The sequence below is a fragment of the Symphalangus syndactylus genome, chromosome 8 (assembly GCF_028878055.3).
Source record: "Symphalangus syndactylus isolate Jambi chromosome 8, NHGRI_mSymSyn1-v2.1_pri, whole genome shotgun sequence".
NCBI lineage: Eukaryota > Metazoa > Chordata > Mammalia > Primates > Hylobatidae > Symphalangus > Symphalangus syndactylus.
Genome location: NC_072430.2, coordinates 58,103,512 through 58,109,526, shown reverse-complemented (window position 1 = coordinate 58,109,526; position 6,015 = coordinate 58,103,512). Strand labels below are relative to the sequence as shown.

The 6,015-nt window shown below is 41.7% G+C and overlaps 1 pseudogene; it reads right to left on the bottom strand.

Moving 5' to 3' along the window:
• Positions 1–4,830: 4,830 nt before the first annotated feature.
• Positions 4,831–5,726, bottom strand: LOC129487822 (aldo-keto reductase family 1 member B1-like; annotated as a pseudogene).
• Positions 5,727–6,015: the final 289 nt, after the last annotated feature.

Genomic DNA, 6,015 nt, shown 5'->3' with positions numbered 1-6,015 from the left:
CCCAGATCCCGGGCCCTGCTGACGTCTACCCTTTCTTAAGTCCATTCTTTAAGCAGCACCTTCCTGCCTGTCAGGCCTGGGCACCCTCCGAGGTAATGCAGAAAGCCGGAAGAGAGCTCTACAAAAAGGGGTGAAATCATTCATGGAATCTGCAGGGATTGGCATATTTTCTGAAATGGTTCCGTGCATGACTTTGTCACACATATTAGCTCGCCTGGCCCAAAAGGCAGGATCATTGTCAAGACTGAGATATTCAGTTCACTGCAGAGGATGAGGACTCTAATAATAAGAGTTAAAACCATTTCTGGAAGGATTCTATAATAGCACACTTAGCTAACCACCTTTGAATCCACATACATAACATAAATAAGTGGAGTTTTTAAAAAATGAAATAAAGTCGCAGTTATTTCTTATTCTGAGTTGTGTTACATGATCCTGTTCACCTTGTGAAAAATCGTCAAGCTCTCCACTTGAAAGTGTGTGCATTTCCATATACTTCAGTAAAATGTTTCCTTTGAAAAAAAAAAAGGCAGAGGGTTGCTTTAGAGATGGTATCATCAAATTATGATCTGTAGGGCAAATCCCGCCACCTATGCTTTTGATGACCTGTGATCTACAAATGGTTTGTATATTTATATTTTTTAATGGCTAGAAAAAATTAGAAAAATATTTCGTGGCACTTGAAAATGATATGAATTTATTGAAACACAATTACATTCATTCCTTTACATATTGTCTATGGCTGTTTTTGTGCTACAACACCACAGTTAAGCAGTTGCAACAGAGACAGTATGGGCTGCAAAGCTTAAAATATTTATATTATTATATGTTCTTCATAAATATAAATATTTGTATTCATATCTGTCCCTTTACAGAAAATGTTTGCTCACCCTTGTTCTAAATTAAAGGGCAAAAGACAACCAAATAGAGTGCATGATTCTTGATGGTCCTAGATCAGAAAAAAAAAAAAAACCCTATCAAGAACATTTTTGGAAACAATTTGGGAAATGCAAATATGTTTTGTATAAAAGACAGAACATTTATAACAATGTTAAATTTCCCGGTGTGATAACAGTATTGTGGCTATGTGAGAGGATGTCCTTGCTCTTAGGAGATACATACTCAAGTATGTAGAACAGGAAGAGTCTAATATTTGCAACTTACTTACAAATGATTGGGGGAATATATACAAAGAGTGCACAAATGTATCACAAATGTGATAAAATGTTAACAATCAGTAAATGTAGGTAAAGGATATAAGGGTTTTTATCCTCCTATTCTTTCAACATTTCTGGAGGTTTTCAAGTTTCCAAAATAAAAAGTTGAGGAAAATAAATACAACCATAAAAACGATCATTTTAAAAGAACTCACCAGTCAGGATGTAAATGATTGATCAGTGGCAAATGCTGAGGGTCAATTAGTTAATACAAGTGGTTTGAGGTTTGCATCTAAACTTCTTCAGCAGTTGTATTTTGGGGGTTGTCATCTATCAGCCCACAGTTCTCATCCTTGTGGCTCTTCTGAATTCTCCTTTCTGTTTTTTCTGAGCTGATTCCAGACTGCGAGGGGTTTACCAAAGATTTACTTGTTACTTGATCTCCACATTTGTAGCAAATATGATAGTCAGTGTTTATCCTGTCTTTCAAGAAACTTTTTTTTTTAAATTACCCACATACAATGTTTTTTGTTTGTTTGTTTTTCCTAGTGGGTCATAGAAATCCATCATTAAGTGTCATTTTGCCTTTTAAGAATTATTTAATTCCTTGAAGATTTATTATCTCTTTAATCAGAGCAGACTCTTAACACACCAGTAATGACCAGTAATGTACTGGTAATTACACACCATTTTCAACCTATATTTCATCTGTGTATTTTTATGGGAGTTTCTTTTCTAAATTATGCTTTTGTCTGTGGGAAGTAGTTTTGAGGTTTGGGAACTAGCTGATGTACAGTTTATCTTGAAAGGCTACATATGGATCTGCAAGGGCTTTGAAATTCCATTCAGAAGCACTTGCAGGCAGGGACCATAATGCATTGCTGATTCTGGAATACAGTAAATGTAATTGTGACTCTTTGGGACCAGTCCCTTGACTTCCATGTCAGGTTGGCTCAGTGTAATATAAAATCCATTTTATCACATTTATTTTGTCTCAGGTTGTCAAGCAGAGGCTGTGCAGGTTGTGGATTCTCAAGGAAAAGAAAACAGCATTTGTTTTATTAATAGAGTCGATGGTTTCTTCAAAGCAAAAATGTAGATCAGAAACAAATTATTCTTTGCCCACTGGCTGAGATTTAAAATATCTCTCCAACTGTCACAGAAAAGAACTAGACTTAATTCAATGTAAAATGCATGAAGCAGTTTCTAAAAATAAAATTGGAAGCACTTTAGTTGCTATAAACTTCATTCCAGGAAAGTGAGTTATATGAGTATTTTATATTGTTTTATGGGACTTGGAGATTAAAATGATTTTTGGTTGACATCGTGTCGGCTTCCTATTTGAATCAGTCCAGAATGAAGCTGAATAGAATTATAGGGGAAAAAATGAATGACCATTACTGGCAGTAAAACAACCAGGCTTTGCCAATAACATTTTAAACACATATATATACACTTTACACCCCCTCCAAATTTTTTATTGGTTATGTCCACATAGACTGAAAGTTCTACACCAGTGGTTCCTCTCGAAGCTCATTCCTGATGACTCAAACTGTTTTATGGCATGGTCAGCTCCACAATTTGGAGGAAGAGGGCAGTAATCATCTCTCTGTGACCCTCATATCCGCAAACTCCCATTCAAAGTCAGCAATAGGTAGTATTACCTTCTTCCTCTGAAAAGATTAAGCTCTGATGGAAATAAAATATTTAGTGAGCCCTGAACAGGGCTTTTGCAAAAGGAAGTGCAAAAGTTAAACAATCAGTCATAGGTAGTGGAATAATAGTTTATATCTTTTTTCTTCTTGGTAATTTTTTTTTATTGTCCAGTACTTCTGTCATTTCTACTGAACCTTAACGCTAGGGCTTATTATCCCAATGAAGAAGGAACACCAAAAATCCCAGTACGAATGAAAGAATCAAATAATGGGCTCGAAAGCCTATGTTGAGTTCCAAAGTAGGTTTTAGGCCTATGGCAGAGACAGATTTGAAGGAGGTTGGGGGAAGGTTTCTTAAGCTCCCGAAGGAAAAGTACATGAAGCACTCAGAACATAGTGTTTTACAATAAAGTCTAACCTCTGATTGCAAAAGAACTTGTCCCAAAATATAGAGAGATGATAAGAAGACTTGAGGGAGGGAGCTAGAGAGAATGTGGGGAGTCAACCAGCTAAAGGGAGTTAATGTGGTCTCTGTAAGAGGGTTCCACATGCTGCTCCCTCTCGGTCCAAAACCCTAGGAAAGAAGGGATGATGGAAACCTTCAGAAAGATGCAGGAAGACAAGGCAGCAGAGGACTTTGTGTCTGAATTGCTAGGAGGAAGCCGCCTTTCAGGGCACCCCATGCCAACATGGAGTAGCTGCACTAAAATGGAAAGGATGAGGCAGGTTCAAGGAGAAAGGAGATGAGACCCCACCTCATACACAGATGCCACCTTGAAGGAGCCCCTGCAAGTGATCAGGGACTTGAGTGAGCACGGAGGGAACTAAAATATCAACTTGCAGAAGAGGAAGAGAGATTCTCACAGTAGAGGCTGTGGGATGGGCAGCCACAGTCAGAGTTGAGATGGAAAAATGTTGCTGAGTTTCAGAAGCTAGAGAGCTGCCGGCCAATGTTGAGGCAGGAACTATGTGAAAGCAACAGGGGAGACGCCAAAACCCAGCAGAGCAATGGTCCTGCAGTGAGCCTGTTGTGAGAACAGGCTTTGAGTGACAGCAACAGTGAATGCCAGTGGAGAAGTAATTGCAGATCAAAGGTTTCTCTGCCAATGTCAAGGTTATGCATAAGTCCTCCAGAGCCTCTGACCATTCCCAGGGAGATGGGAAGGAAAAGGAAGGTAAGGTGAAACAAAATGACTAGGTACCCCCAAAGAGACTGAGTTTAAGGTAAATGCAGTGGTTCTCAACCAAGGACAATTTTACACCTCCAGGGACATTTGATATGGTCTGGAGACATTTTGTGGTTGGCACAACTAGCAAGGGCAGGAGGCTGCTGGCATCTTGTGAGTGGAGGCCAGGGGTGCTGCTAAACATCCCAAAACATGTAGGACAACCTTCACAACAAAGAATGATCCTGTCCAAAATGTGAAGAGTATTGAGGTTGAGAAACCCTGAGCCAAAGTAACTGAGTTACTACTATCAGCAGAAATGAGAATATGAGAAATGTTTTAAAAAGAAATTTACACTTTTGCACACCCAAATTCCTATAAGTGAACACATACACACACACAATAATACAAAGATGGAGGTTTGAAGAAAATGGGGGAGTGGAAGTTAAAATGGTAGTACACAGCCTAAGAAATGTCAAAAAATTTTTAAGCTCACAACAGCACTTTTTTTTAGGCAAAGAGAAGTCTTGCTGAAAAGTTACAAGCAGTCAAAACGTGACTGTTAGTGGCACTATTTTGACCTTGTAGATTTTGCTTCTCCTTGGTCAAAAAAAGGATATGCAGGCGCACTTTCCCCAGCTGGGCAAAAAAAAGGGCAGAGGAAACTGGAATAGACTTCTACTCTACTGACACTGCTCCTCAGACCCAACATCAAGCTAGACAAGCCCTGGCTGGTCAGTCTAGAGGTTGTTGTTCCACCACTGAGTGGCACAGGCCATGCTACATTTGCAAGAAAAAAATAAGCAGGAAAAACAAGTGTAGGTCACTGGGGATGAGCAGGCATCCACCCCTTCAAAACTCTGCATGGAAGAGGTAATCCTTGTAAGAGGCACAGCTTACCAAGGCACAGACCCTCCAGTTCTTGTTGTAGCTGAATAAGATGGTAGTATCCTGGCTGCTTGGTTCAAAGTCTGTGACTCAGCAATGCATTCTGGTATCACAGACCTGGGGATCACCATCCGGTTCCTCTGCCTGGGGAACCGGATCCGAACCTGGATCGCCTGGCTATGATCGCCTTGATCTTGGGATCCTCCCGGAGGGAAGGGTCCTCAGCCTTGGCCCAGGGGCTGTCAGGAGAGCCAAGGGGACTAGAGGTAGTCACCACAATGCCTTTAGAGTGGCAATACTGGATTAACTTCTCCTGTGCGAGGCACAGGTGGCACTCCATTTGGTTAACTGCTGGCTTATACTTTAACCCAGGTTTGTTTAAGATCTTCTCAACCTGGAGATGGTTGAAGGTGGAGATGCCAGTAGCTTTCACCAGCCCTTCATCCACCAGCTCTTCATGGCCACCCGTGTGTCCACAATGTCAGTGTCACTGGGAACCACGTTGCCCAGGCTTAAAGCTGGCTGGCCAGTGAACAAGGTAGTAGTCCAGGTAGCCCCACTTAAGGTCACTGGGCATCTTCTGACAGGCCCCTTTCACCAGGCTCTTCCCATGGTACGTGCATGAGAGTTTGCTGATGATGAAGAGCTCCTCATGCTTCACCATCTGCCCCCTGAGCTTCTTCTGAATGGTCACCCCTATCTCATTCTCATTCTCGTACCTGGGCTCAGTGGATGTGGCGGTACCTGATATCAATCGCCACCTTCACAGCCTTGGTCACCTGGCCTGGAGGGGACATTCAGATGCCCAGCCCCAGGATGGTCATCTTGTTGCCATTGTTGAGCACGAGGTGGCTGGCCATGGATGCAGTGCTTCCCAGACCCCTTCCCAGAAACATGCACAGAAACTTCAATATTTAAAGGTTAGGTAGGAAAAATCACTAAAGAAAGACTTGGAAGAGGCCAGGCGCGGTGGCTCATGCCAGTAATCCCAGCACTTTGGGAGGCTGAAGCGGGCAGATCACAAGGTCAGGAGATCAAGACCATCCTGGCTAACATGGTGAAACCACATCTTTACTAAAAATACAAAAAAATTAGCCGGGCATGGTGGTGGGTGCCTGTAGTCCCAGCTACTCGGGAGGCTGAGGCAGG